Genomic DNA, 15,204 nt, shown 5'->3' on the forward strand with positions numbered 1-15,204 from the left:
AACTTGATTAAGTTAAAATTTTAATTACTTATAGAAGACTTAAGTGTACTCGTACATCTATAAGTTTTAGCATATTTAAAATAATAAACAAAATTACATTTTTTACACTACATCTCGCATTATAATAGTATAGGCAGACTAAATCTAGTGGCAAGACTCTGTTCGTCGCTTGCCTTCATTTGAAAAATTGTGTATTGACGGTGTAATTAAACAGGATAGAGAAATGAAAATAGAGAGGAGAATTTTTTTTTTCTCAACAAATATTTAATAAAATACGTAGCTTGGAGATTTTCGAAAAATAGATAAATCAATCATAAGCAAACTACATGATAAATAATACAATTTTCCTCTAAATATTTTTTACTAAAAACTACTACAAATGTATAAAAATAAACAAAATTTTCTGGAAAATCCGTTCTACAAACCACAGGCAGTTAGTATCAAATCAAAGTGCAATTTAAACAACAATAGGACGTTCGCGACTCGTAAACTGTTTACTACTAGGTACATACGTTGTATTGGATATACGGGTATATACTTGTGAAATATAAATATATATATATGCATCTATATATTAGTAGATTTTTTAATAGCATTTCTATATGAGGACAGTCATGGCACAGGCCCAGTGTCGTCAGCAGGTTGTAAGTTCAATTCCTACTCGGGGGAATAAAGTATTTTTTTTGATTTTATCACTTTGGTAACGAGGTAACTATGGGCGTAGGAAAAGGCGGAGCCGATAGGACTGGGCTCACCTCAGAATAAGTAGGGAACGGAAGTAAGAACTTTAACTTTTTTAAAGTAAATTACAGTTTTTTTATAGAAAACTACTTATATATAATAGATATATGAAAAACATTAAGATTATACAAATATATTTTTTCGAATGACATAGTAACAATGAAGTGGCAACACATGGTGGTTAATTTTCATGATAATGCCTAATAGCCTTCATTATGTCAGTATAATTGAGTGCCTTGTCTGCTACGCTATACGAATACAATGCTTTAATAGGCGTGCTTTTTTCTATATTTCTTGTCAACACGTTTTTTATTAGACTATAGAAGTAGCCCGAAATATCGTCTATTTACTATGGTCCCGTAAAATCCCGTTTTTACGTTCCCGTATAAATTTCTCGATGCTCCCCAAAGCTTCCTAATTTTCCTAAATATCACATATTAACTTAAAGTCCAGTAGTTTCATCATTCATCATAGATTTGAACCCGCACCTCTTGAAAGCGTACGAAATTTTTATACGTTTCTAAAAAAAGTATTTGACTAGTTAAACCTAGGAGCACCAGAGCCTCGACGAAAACTATGATTTGCTAAGTAAATAATATTTACAAAACGAGTATAGTTTCTTATCGACGATATTTAAAATGTTATTTACTTCACTAACTCGCTTCTGCAATTGTAAATTGTATTGTATTTGATTACTGCTTATTATTGTATAGTTTCTTATCGACGATATTTAAAATGTTATTTACTTCACTAACTCGCTTCTGCAATTGTAAATTGTATTGTATTTGATTACTGCTTATTATTGTAGAGATAATGCGTTTGTAACATGAAGTACCAAGCTGACGATATGTAGCGTGAGGATCGTAATGGACGGCGAAGCTATTTTGTATATATATACTTATATATGTTTATATAAGTAATAGTGCAGTGGTATGAGCGTAACTATAGACGCAACAGTTGCGGGTTCGATTCTCACTCGGGGGAATGAGTAATGGCTTATGAATATTTTCATTTCTTCGCTCTAGTATCTTGGCAACGCAAGGCCATGAGTTCCGCTACTTACGAAAAATCTGCAGAAAGTGGGGAGGAGTGGGACGGAGTGTTGAAACACTGGTTTCCCTCTGTCTACTCTACCTTTAAAAAAGATAAGTAAAACAAACAAGAATATATGTTTTTGGAAAAACTCAATGGTTCGCAATTTCCGGAGAAAATATTATTTTTAATAATATCGTAAGATTTGAAAGAAACATTTCTGAAAAAAAATCTGCTTAACAACGCAAAGTCGATCTAAATTTCTTAATTTATTAAAATATTTCTCTTTTAAATCGTTAAGAGCCCTCTATTTCTGTATAATATAATTACAAATCAGCTTACTGCTATCTAACACTAGATGTCGCTGTTTTCCAAAGATATTAATTTTTAGCTTCACACTGTATCCCTGCAGATGTTACCTGGGAAACCTGGAAGCCTAGTGTTAAGACACTCTTTTCTTTATAAAATATTTCCGTTCCCCACGTTACAACTTAACTATGTAAGGTATACTTAATTATATATAAAAATATATTTTATACAAATATTTCAACCTATTATTTTATTAACAAGCAATATTAAAAATTTAATAGTAGTAATCACTTAATGTTTCTTTTAAGTTTATAGTTCAAAGTATAAAATTAATTATTTTCTTTTATATACTAAAGTTCGTTCTTAGCATGTTAGGTGGCGCTACAATACCACAAACAATAAATATATTAATAAAGAAATGTTCTTAATATTATGTCGTTGTCGTCGTTATAATAACTTTAAATAAAATAAAAAATAATATATTTACTACTATTAAGGTGCCTCACCAGTCGTGGCGCACAAGCGTGTGACTGTGAACCGGTTATGGGTACGATTCCCGATTTAGGATATTAAATATTTAATATTTCGGTTTTTCACTTTGGTGTCGACCAAAGCGCGGCGTTGAGTTCCGACATTTAACGTGCAATGCCTCGAGAAATCGGCGGAAAATGGAGAGCGGAGTGTCTTAAGATTCCCTTCGCCTACCCTGCCATATGCGGGATACAGCAATAAAAAACGTATCTCGTTTAAAAAATGTATACAAAGATAACTTTCAGTGAAGCATTATAGCATATTGCAATTTTAATTAATTTTGATCTATTGTCCGAAACCCTGTGTTGCTAATTGAGGACATTGACCCTTAGTGAGAGCAATGACCTCAGTCAAATGGTCAAGATATGAATCTGTAAATATTTTTTATAATCTTTATCGTTAATGGTTTTTTTTGTAAGCATAGGTATATTCATTATTTAAGTATATATTAGTTCGTTGTATCCATCATAGAGCATAGTAGAACATAGTGTTCAGGCACTGCGTTCCTTAAAGAATCGAAACACTTCCGATCCCCACTTTCCGACTAATTCTGAAAGAAAATAATCTCTAATTTCGAGGGAATAAATTATTTTCATTTCCCCGCTCTGATAACAAGAAAACTCTGATAACAAGAAAATTGGGTGGAAAATGTAATGGAAGTATCATTACATTGTGTTTTCTCTATCGACTACTAGCCTGTAAATATAATATCTTACTCAGCTTTTCTTTTCTTTAAATGGTTTCTGTAATGTATTACGCAAATCTCCAAAACGAATACGTGTTTTGATTGTTTGTTATTGTTTAGTAAATGTGTGTCATTGCCGCGGTTCACTTTACGAGAAGCTTCTTAAGAATTTTTATTCTTTAAATGTCTTAATGGGAACGAACGTTCTTACCTATAGGTTCCCAGGCTCCCTTTGCCTCCCTTGCTATGTGCAGAATACAGCATGAAGTTAAAAAATATGGAATAGAACCAGCGACCTTTGTAAATAACTCATAACGATCGAATATCTTAATAACATAAATAAAAAAGACATAGGTATTTGGAAATTACTTTACACGTAAACTGTTAATAGTAAATGACTAAGAAAAACATAATTAACATAACTAGTTTAGTAAGGACTTTTCTAACGTCCTTTAAAATATATGTATATGTAAGTATATGTTATAGTCAAACGTTGAAAAACTGATATCATTAAATATACCTTGGAAATGCAAACATCTAGTCAAAATCTAAACTTATAGCTTGTATAGTTAAATCTTTAGTAAAATCTAAAACTATTAGCTTAATTAACTGAAATTAGCCAATTTACAATTCAATTTATTTTTAATCAAAAACAGAAAAATTGATTTTTAAATTTGAATTTGAATTAAATAAACATAATTAAAGATCAAAAAAGCTTTGACTAACTTTTGCTATAATGCCATTTTTATACGAGTATATGTATAATGTTTAATATCACTGATATTTCTCCTCTTTAGATATTTGATTTTTACAAAAAAGCTTTTGAGGCCATATAAATAATTTTATGAAGCTGAATAGTTTGTTTGGTTAAACACGCTAAACTCAGGAACTACTACCTATCCATTTAGTGAGAAACGCTATAGGTTGTATTACATTGTGTTAATCGTTTTTTTTATACTTAAAATTTTTATTGTTTATAATATGGATATATTTCTAGACTACTCATTCTACCAGTTCTTGCTTGTATGCCTCTAGTGCACTGTTACTTACTGTACCTGCAGTCAGAGTTACCTTAGGTACTTAGGATTTGTCTTGATTATTTAAATTTGATAATTGGGGCAAAGTCACAGGTAAAAAATAGTCTCATATACAATTTTTTTTGTTGTATCTTAAGTTTCTAGGAAATCTCATAAAAATCGACCGATCAATGTTTGACTATAACATATTTATATATGTATGGATAATGAATATATACTATAAAGTATGTATATATAAGTATATAAATACCCATTCAAGTTACGCAGTTTACCGGCCGATACCGTTGCCTACCTGAGAATGAGTCACTGACGACGCCCACGGACGTGCCGGTACAGTGCTATGCATAAATAAAAAACACCTTTTTTTTAATAAAAATATTTTGCAGCAATAGCTTCACGGGTTTTTCCTGCATATAGAGCCTTAAAGCACTATCTTTCTTACTTTAAAGTAATGTATATGTTTAAATTCTCATAGCATTATTATATCAGCTTTACGTTGTATCCCGCACACATGACGGTAGCTAGAGGCAACCTAGTGTCAAGATACTCCTTTTTCCACTTTCCTCTTAATTTTCGAGAAATTTGCGTATTGAGTGGCGGAGCTCAACACCGTGCTTTGTGTTCCTTACCCCAAATAAGAATTGAACATACACCGTCACGTTTAGGTACAGTCAGACGCAGTGCCGCTGCACTATGTTGGCCTCAATATACTAGCTAATTGTCGTCACGATTGTACCTTTAAGTAAATCGTCGCGTATGACCAGCTCCACGTGTATAATAATAAATGCAATGTAAAGGGTTTCTCCATTAGCTGTACGATATAATAGAAAGCTAATTATAACAGAATCTCACGGATTATTACTTACTTGGATTTGATTGTGGTTTTTTTTAAATATATCTAAATTACAAAAGTATGCGAGGCAAGTCGTGGCGCAGGGGACAAGCGTGCGAGTGACAACGTGACATGTTGTGGGTTCGATGCCCACTCGAGGAAATAAAATATTTAAAATTTTCATTTTCTTCCCTCTGGTGTTGAGGTAAAATGAGTTTATATGCGCAGTGGCTCCCTCTGTCTATCTGCGGGATACAGCGTGAAAAACAAGTATTTTTTTAGTTAAATTTCAACTTTTATATTGAAAAAAGTAAGTAAATTTTTGGCATTTCTCAGCAGAACTGCCTTCTGAGCCGATGGTAGTATTATTTTCATTCGTCAATTCAAAAATGCATGTGAATGTCTGTGGATAAAGAATATTTTTAATTTTGAATAAATATTATAACTTAATATCAATAATATCTATGGATATAATTAATTACAATTCTATTTTTCGAGGTAGTCGTTGCGCATCGACACACCGTCTGAAAGTAAGCGTGACTGTTGTGGATTCGATTCTCACTTATTAGTATATTTGTAATTACGATAGATTGGAAGGCAGAGAGAACATAGTGTTGAGATACTGCGATCGCCACGCAATTATCAACATACCAAAGCATACCTTTTTACTTGTATTTATACTGTTCATTATAATTATTTACAATGCAAAAATGAATAAATCGATTTAAAATACGAATACCTGCCTAATCTTATACCCGTTATAAATATTTTGAAAGTCATTTAAAATTGTACCTTTTGTTGAAATAAAATAAGGTTTAAAATAGTAAATTAGTGTTAAAAGCTGTTTGTTTGTTCGCTTACTATACTTGAACATGTGTGATTAGGGTGACCATGTTTAAATTATTGTAGTACCTTTTTTTTATGAAAAATTATTTTAAATAGTTATTTTTGAAGATATAATTTTTGTATCAAACGGGGGCAACGGAATTAAAAAATATATATAAATAATAATTTAAATTAGAATGTGATAATTAAATATATGTAAAATAATATTTGATTTTTTTGTGTATATTTTGGTTTTGTATATAGCTTATAAAATTTTATAAAATTATAGAGTTATCTTCGTAATAATGTACTGCCTATTTAAGGTTCAAATTAGAACTCAAATGCTTATAAAAATATGTATTTAAAAGACAATTTTACATAAAAAAACAAATATATAGACTAAAACTCTAAATGTACTAAATAGCCTTAAAGGCAACATCATTTAAAGGCTATTTATTACATTTATTGGTACTAACTGTAATTTTATAGTCTTAAGTATAAAATAAATACATGCATTTTATAATAATTTATATGAAAATAACGATAATGCATATGTACACTATATTGTATAAGTGGACGAGGCTGCGTTCAGTCATCGGCCGGCCGATGAAGGCGGCGACTGGCTGTGTCACTTTATAATAAAAAAACACACGATTTCGATTGAAAAGTTTAATTAAATATATAGTGAAATAACGGTAAGTTTAAATAAGTTTATTTTTAATAATTATTTATTAATAGTAAATAAATAAGTTAAATTCTTTAGGTTTAAAGTAAAAAAATAATTATCAAGTTTTTTTAAAGAACTTTCTCTTGTGTCTATTTTGAACGTGTATTGAAGTAAACATCGTATTATTTGTGACGTACTGTATTGTGATTTCTATTAAAAATGCAGTGAAAAAATATATATTATTTATATGGAAAGTAATAAATAATAATAATTAACTAGGATTTTGATGAAAGAAATAATTATTTTTCTTATTGAAATTGATTTGAAATTAGACATGGATTGGTCGTACAATGCAAATAGTTAAATAAGCAGTTTCACGTTTTTTCCCGCATTGCAGGTTAAGCGGGTTAACCTAATATTAAGACAGTTCTTTACTTTTCAACCAATTATTTATTAAGACATTGCGTGTTAAGAGGTGTAACTCAACGCCGTGTTTATCCTCGCTATCGCGAATGTCATTCGTGCTTATAACCTATAGGGCTTAAAGGCAGACGTCTCACTGTGCTACAAAGACCTCTAAGAGGCCTCATAGAGTATAGAGGCCAATATATATAAATCATCGGGCAGGTTCGAGGCGGACTTCCGCAATATCTATAAAAACGATAAAAAATCACGTTTGGTTTAAGGGGCTTCCCCCTTTAAATACTTATTGTATTCTGTTTATTAGTATTTATTGTTACAACGACAACAGAAATACATTATCTGCGATCAACTGTGTATCTTTTCCTGTTTATGAGATAGAGCCTGATGACAGACGGATAGACAGTCTTAGTAATAGGATTCCTTTGGGCTCGGAATCCCAAAAAATATTATTGTTATATTAAAATTTATAAATATTTAGATAGATACCTATGTACTCGTATATCAGAATGTGTATTTTGAACTTTGACATATTATAAGTTCAATCATCACGCAATACCGTTATTTGTATTATCTACTAATATCCGTCAATTGTAATTTACAGTATATTTTATAATATTAGCTTCACCTGTATCTCGCAGTAGCAGGTGAGGCAGAGAGAACATAATGTTAAGACACTCTAGTCTTCACTTTTAACACAGTTTTCGAATCATTGCGTATTGAGTGGTGGGATTCAATGCCGCGCTTTGCTTGTACCAGAGAATTCAAAACAATTCGTTCCCCTGAGTGGGAATCGAACTCATAGCTGCAACTGTCGCGCTCCCAGTGATACCCGCTGGACCACGACGATCACATTTTAGTTAATGGCCTATTCCAATTTATATGCAATGCGATTATATTAATATTCGTATTTCGGATGTTCAAGAGAACTTAGTGATACAACGCTCTCTTTTGCACATTTTGCTTGTTTTTGCTTGCTTTGAATAGTTTAGGTGTTATTTTGAAAAACTTATCTAATAAAATAATAAATTTTACTTTAATGTTAATATATTCGTATTTCCATTTACTAAAGCGAAGAATGGAATATCTTGGCACTACTCTTTTCACCCTTATTATACAGGAATTGGAATAAACCTACGTTTTTTTTTTACCACTGCACTACTACACACTACTAAAACATAGTGACGTTATATCTATAATGTCTTTAATGGAATGCGAAAAAAAAAAATTTTGAGTAAAAAAAACATTTAGAAGATATTAAAAGCTGATAATCCTACATCTAGTAAGAATGTCTAGGTCAGAGCACTTGCTGTACTTAAAGTCAAGGTTCCAGGATCATGTCAATGTCGTTTTATGTATATGAAGTTGTATAAATAGATATAAATGTGAGCTTTTTATAGAATTGAAGTTCTAAGTAAATTATTTTATTTAAATTTAAATGAGATGAGACCATATATACTGTAATTCGGAGTTTTGGGTTCGATTCTCACTCAAGGGAATGTGAATTATTATTTATTAATATTTTCTCCTTCCTCTGCTTCCTATTTCTACCTTCGTACCTGGTATTAAGGTACAAGTTCGACGGAAAGTGTAAAACGTAATGTTTTGTCACTAACTATTTTTTTCCCTGACATTTTAAATATTTAGTGTGTTAAAAAAACAGCGGCGGTAAACAAACATTCAACAAATCCTAATATAGAGTAAAAAAAAAATATGAAACTTCTATACTAAGAAACATAATATTCCAATATTTTCTACGTAAAAGAAACAAAGAAAAACAAAGAAACAAAAAAGAACATCCGTCGCAATACTTACAAGTTACAAGGTGTAAGCAGAAAATGTTAAATGAGGACAGACGTGCCGAATTTGCTTAGTATTATTATAATTACCTAGATATATGTTTTTTATACTTTAAAGTAGATTTCTTTAATTTCAATATTTAATCTGTCCGTCCGTCTGTATCTTGAGATTGCATAAAAGAAATTCCTTAGAATTATTTCTTAAAAATAAATATTCTTAATTTTGAGTTATTTAATTTAAAGATACTGAAACATCAGTGAATTTAAAATTATATATTATTTTATCGTTGTTTCAACTCATAAGTTTCTTCATTGTCTAGCTCTAGACATTTAAAACATTGAAGTATGTAGATAAATACGCAAATGTTCGCAAGAAATAGATAAGATTCTTCAAATTGTCATATAATTGCTTTTAGTTATGGTTTCCGTGTTGCTATCAGATTTTTTGATATTTTAAAACAACATTTTCAACTTACCTACCTATTTCAAAGAAAAAAAGCAATAAAAACGTAAATTATAGTAAATGCCATTGACGTATTTTCCTTATCGATATTGTAATCGACAGTTTCACGCTTTTTCCCGCATGGCAGGGTTGGCAGAGTAAATCTGGTGATAAACACTTCGTTCCACACATTGAGTGTAGCAAAGAAATATTTTTTTTAATAAATAATAATTCATATGCCAAGTACCGGCACTTAACGTGCATTTCCTCGAGTATTTGGTAGAAAGTGAGGAACGGAATTATTTTAATGGGAGGGAGTGTTTTAACACTAGGTTCCCAGGTTCTCACTGCCTACTCTGATATGTATAGGTTACATCGTGAAGCTAAAAAATATAATAACAAAACCATGATTTACAAGCAAATGTAAGTTATTCGTCGGTATTTTAACACGGAAATGGAATCTGTTTCCATAATGTTTTTATTATAGTAAAAGAGAAATCATCTTTTATTTATAATTAATTATTTTTTATTGCTTTAACCATGACATATATTAGTTGATTAATTTATTTTATGACTTTAACGCGGCATCGCTTGCTTAAACATATTTTTTTTTATAACAAAAGGATAATAATAATAATTAAAAAAAAATCTTTTAATAAAAAGTTTCCTGACTTGCAGCTCCAAATTATTGAGACCGTTGACCGTTGTTTAAATCAAACTTTATATATCGATCTTTTTATAGATTTACTATACTAATAACATTTCGTTGTATGGAATATGGAAAAAAAAGTTAAAACCATCTGTGTTCGTGCAGTGACACAACGTCACATAGTAAACGCGACGATCGTGGGTTCGATTCTAAGTAGGGGGCATGAATTGATTTTATTTGATCGATCACGTAAGGAGTTGAATTTATAAACAATGAATTTAATGATAAACGATGTCGTAATAAGTTGAAGAACATAGTGTTTTAACAGTATGTTTACTCTGCGTGGTATGCTGTATGCCGCACATAGCAATGTCAGTTTCGTATCTCAACAGGAAAAAAGAGAACCCTTATAGGATAACTTTAATTTCTGTCTGTCCATCTGTCTGTACATTAAGTTCAAGCTTCCGTGAAGATATTAAGCTAAAGTTTATAACAAAAATAAAGATTTACGTTTTATTTTTTAATTTTGTATAGACAAGATAACAAAAAAATATGAAACACTAGCGGCCCATCCCGACTTCGTTCGGGTCAAAATAACTTAACTTCACGCTTTATCCGTAGCGGGGTGGTCAGAGAGAACGGAGCGCCAAATGCTACGATCTCTACATACCTCTTTCGCCTCGTCCACTGTCATCAACCTCTTCATACATGCCCTTCAGGGGGTCCCCATGCTTTTTACGTGACCTTCCTCCAGTATATTTGATACTGTGTTTTTTAAGGTAAACCGAGGTCTTCCCTTACCTTTCTTACCACTCACTTTTCCATCATAAGTTTTTTTGCTATTCTTTCTTCACTCATTCGTTCAACGTGCCCAAACCAGCTGAACATGTTCTTCTTCATTTTCACCGTCGCTTCCTCGTTAGTATCTGCCATTCTGTGTATCTCTTCATTGCGGATTCGATCAGCTAAACTGACTCCGCATATCCTATAAAGAGATCGCATCTCCACGGGATTCATCTTTCTCTCATTCTTCTTCTGTAATACCCACGTTTCGCTGCCGTATAACAACATCGGTACCAACACTGCATTGTGTACGGCCAAATGTGCAGCTGTGCTGACGTTTCACCGTCTCATCAATGCAGCTAAGGCTCCGTTAACCCTGTATCTTCCATCTCTACTGAACATACTCCTCAAGTATACCACCTCATTCACTCGTTCTAATATCTTACCAATCACACGGACATTGCGTTCCGTCCTCTCTTCGTTTCTTTCAAATACCAGAACCTTTGTTGTTTTAATAAAAGAAAAAAAAAAATAAAATGAGATCTCGGGTCAAAATAAAAGAAAAAAATTTAAAATGAGTTAAAGCTATTATATTACAATATTTCTGTATATACAATATTTTTTTATTATTTACAGTATTATATTACAATATTTCTGTATATACAATATTTTTTGTTTTATTTTCTTCAGGCATCAAAATATATTGGTTTTCACCGCACCCGGATCTAGATAAAGCAACATATAATTGCCCGTGAGCAAAACAGCATTCCCTTAAATCAATCCCAATATGCTTGAAAGTTTGTCCCTGCGCTTTATTGATTGTGACGGCAAATGATGTTCTAACTGGAAATTGTATCCTTTTAAAACTAAAAGGCAAATCTGTTGGAACCATGGGAATTCGTGGAATCAGCACTGTTTGACCAATGGCTGGTCCAGTCAAAATTACGGCCCCTATGACATTACTTCGCAGAAATTTCACTTGTAATCTAGTGCCGTTGCATAAACTTGGCGGGTGTAGATTCCGTAACAAAATTATGGGCGTGCCGATTTTCAATTTTAGTAAATGGGGAGGTAGCCCGCACGGATTCAAAGAATTTAAAAATTCTTGGGGGTAATGAATCGCATCTTCTTGATCCACAACAGCATCAATGGAAACATAATTGATGCTGTCACCTGGTAATTTAGCTATAATTTTTTCATTGATAGCATCAACGTTTGAATTTTTCGCAGCTAAAATTGCCCTCTCACACATCCATTGATGATTTTGTTGGTGTATATTGGCTACATTTGGGTACACTTTTAATATCAGGTCTTCAATATTTGTTACAATTCTACCAAGGTCTTTATCTAAGGAAATTTTTTTGTCGTCTGATTCAGGTACTTTCCCTTCCCCGATTAATAAGAGTTTGTTTTCAAAATCTGAGGTGCCTCCACCGTGATAACTCCTCATGTTAGTTGAAAGTTTTAGAATATCTATAGATTTCCATAACGGGGATGACTTCAAACATGACTTGATAATATCTGCTCTAGTTCCCCTAACTATTACAGGCAATGTTTGTCTAAAGTCACCGGAAAACATCATAGTGACTCCACCCATAGCTTTATTTGAATTTCGTAGATCCTTAAGCGTCCTATCTAAAGCCTCAACGTGAGCTCTATGAGTCATAGTGCACTCATCCCATACTATGAGGCTCGCATCTTGCAGCACTTTGCCCAAAGGACCATTTTTTCGAATGGAGCACACATTATCTCTATCAAGTGAAACATTAAGGGGCAACTTAAACGTAGAGTGAGCAGTTCTTCCATCTCTCAATAATGTTGCTGCAATACCTGATGACGCAACGGCTATGGCGATTTTACCCTGTGCCCTAACTTTGGCTAATATTAAATTGGTCACAAAGGTTTTTCCCGTGCCACCTGAAGCATCTAAAAAAAATATTTTGCCTTTCTCAGCCAAAACACTCTTTACAACTGAATTATAAGTAAATACCTGATCAGGTACTAACTTGGAAATATTATTAGAAATAAAATTATGTAAATCATTGATGTCATATGATTTCCGTAAAATTTCTTCCTGAGGTTCTACATTATTTGAATTATTACGAATCGGGGAAGGAAGACCAAAGTCTTTAAGAGATTTTTCGGACATTTCATAAATTTTATTTTCAATCAATATCAGGCCTTCATTGTGTATTTCTTTAGTGCAACGCAAAAGGTGGTCGTGATTTTCATTACGAACTCTATTTATTATATCCTCACATAAACGATTACAATTTTTTCTCCATAATTTCAGTGGTTCAGATGGCTGACAAAATATTAATATAATAGCAAATAACTCTCTTAATTTAGCGGCTGATTCAGAAACAGCAGCATCTGAAAGAGTATTTTCCCAATGTTCATCTCCTTCTAATAATCCTAGTTCTTTGCAAGCGCTTTGGTACGTGGCCATAGTAATACCGTTTACAGTTCTAAGATTTCGGAAAGAAGTTGGTCCTCGAACGTTCATCAATAGCATTCTTAAGTAAAAACATTCCGTTTGTGCTGGATGAACATTGTAAACACGGCCTAAAGCCGAATCTTTTTTAATTCCAGGGAACCCATCTACATCTTGCCCGCGTTTTCGTCTAGAAAATTTATTACATTCCCAAATATAATATTGAGGTACTTCATTATATAGCAATGTTTTAGCGAAATCATCATTTCTACAGAGTTCGAAAAAGGCATTAAGAGTCGATACAGGAGGGTTAATGACGCGATCTTGAAAGTTTTCTTCATTGAAATATATTCTTTGGCCGTTCTGCAAATGGACAGCCAAATGAATTACTGCCGGGTAGCGCTCGTGGATAGGAAACTGAAAGATTCTCCAAACAGCTTCGGAGGAGCTAAGGTAGCGACCATTAATATATTTTTCGACCTCGTTCTTGCTTTGCACTGTGAACGTAGCTTGGTCACAACCCTTATGAATATACTTGCATATATATTTTATGGCTTTAACTGAGTGGCAAAATTCTACGTTAATGTGTGAATTAAAAATTCGCAATAAAACTGGATTATAAGGCACAACCCATCTATTGTCTATTTCCATTTCAGTTCCTTTTACTTTGAGTACACATGTATTTCCTCCACAATCTGGAGCTCTTCGTCTATAATTAGGATAACCATCATCACCAGTTTGTGTATCAATAAGTAACCTCCTCGGAAATTTTTTGGAACAAATATTTTCTATCATGCATGGTGACATTGGATTATGGGAGCCGCAAGGGCCATGGACCATGTTTTTTACCACAATGTTGTGAAGTTCAGGGTCCTGCTCCTTGTCGGGTATTTCAGCCCTTATAATGTCGTCTATAGAATCTGATGGAATTTTATTTGTTAGCCATAACAGAATATGTGCATGAGGTAGTCCTCTTTTCTGCCATTCAACGCTGTAAACAAATGCCTTACTTGATCCAAAAATATTTTTTTTTGTTAAAAGGTTAATCATAATTTTGAGTTTCAAATGAAATACCCTAGAAACTATATCATGTCTATCTTGCGGTTTTTGATCGGGAAATAACTCATTTTTTATTTCTGCCCACTCTGGATTGCAAGTGAAAGTGATGAAAAGATCTGGCCCGCCAAATTTTCTGACGTATGTCATAGCATCTTGACTTTTTTCATTCATGTATCGTGGAGATCCTGTGAATGAAGACGGCAATATAATAATCTGACCAATGTGGGAAGCATTGATACTTTGATCATTTACTACTGCGTCTCGTAAATGTATATATTCTTCAGCTCTCAATTTTTTTTGATTCTTTCTAATAAAATCAAGCCTCTCTTTAATCATTTTTGCCGCCATATCTACACAGTATTGGTTCAACAGCCCTCTAAAATAATGTAAGCTGTTTATATCATTTGCTCTCACCATTAGCCTAAAAGCATAAAATTGCATACATGATACTGTTTTGGATCTTGCAGCAACATTTTGTTGTTGAATATTGACACAGTAACCGTTATTTCCTCGAGGAAACATCAGAGGATATTGCAGCGGGTCATATGCTCTGTGTAACTCAGAAACTCTCTGAAGATGACCATCTCTGGTACTTAACACGATGTCTCGTGGACCTTTATCCTCGTCGACTAAGAGAATAGCGACTTCGTCTACAGTTGGTGCGTTGTAGCGACCTCTGTGTTCATTAGGAGGTTTTAAATCAGCATGAATAATTAATTTCAAGTCCTGTAGTGGTCTGTTTTCAAGATTATACTTAAAACTTTGAATATAACTATTATAATCGTGTAGCTCTTTTTGCAAAGGATTAATGAGATCAGTTCGCAAATTTGGATTAATATTAGAACGCAAAGATAGCTGATCAGCTAGTGAAACGAAATATATTTGCAAAAACTCAGATTTCTCACCTTCAGCAGGAAGTAAGTTTCCTATCAAGTGGTAAACCTGTCCTTGTATTTTAA

General features: G+C 32.7%; 1 protein-coding gene across 3 annotated transcripts in view; it reads left to right on the plus strand.

The window, feature by feature from the left end:
* LOC146538407 (angiotensin-converting enzyme-like) overlaps window positions 1-15,204 on the plus strand; it is a 40,987-nt gene that overhangs the window by 11,779 nt on the left and 14,004 nt on the right. Inside the window, exon 1 of one of the 3 annotated variants that reach the window (XM_085186790.1) lies at window positions 6,556-6,687. The exons of the other annotated variants lie outside the window; for them this stretch is intronic. The gene's annotated coding sequence lies outside the window, so the exon portion shown is untranslated. Of the gene's footprint in view, window positions 1-6,555; window positions 6,688-15,204 lie in introns of those variants that run through there. 3 annotated transcript variants of the gene reach the window in all.

The sequence above is a fragment of the Heliconius melpomene genome, chromosome 6, assembly GCF_056956725.1.
Source record: "Heliconius melpomene rosina isolate 202511_hmr_F chromosome 6, ASM5695672v1, whole genome shotgun sequence".
In the NCBI taxonomy this organism is placed as follows: domain Eukaryota; kingdom Metazoa; phylum Arthropoda; class Insecta; order Lepidoptera; family Nymphalidae; genus Heliconius; species Heliconius melpomene.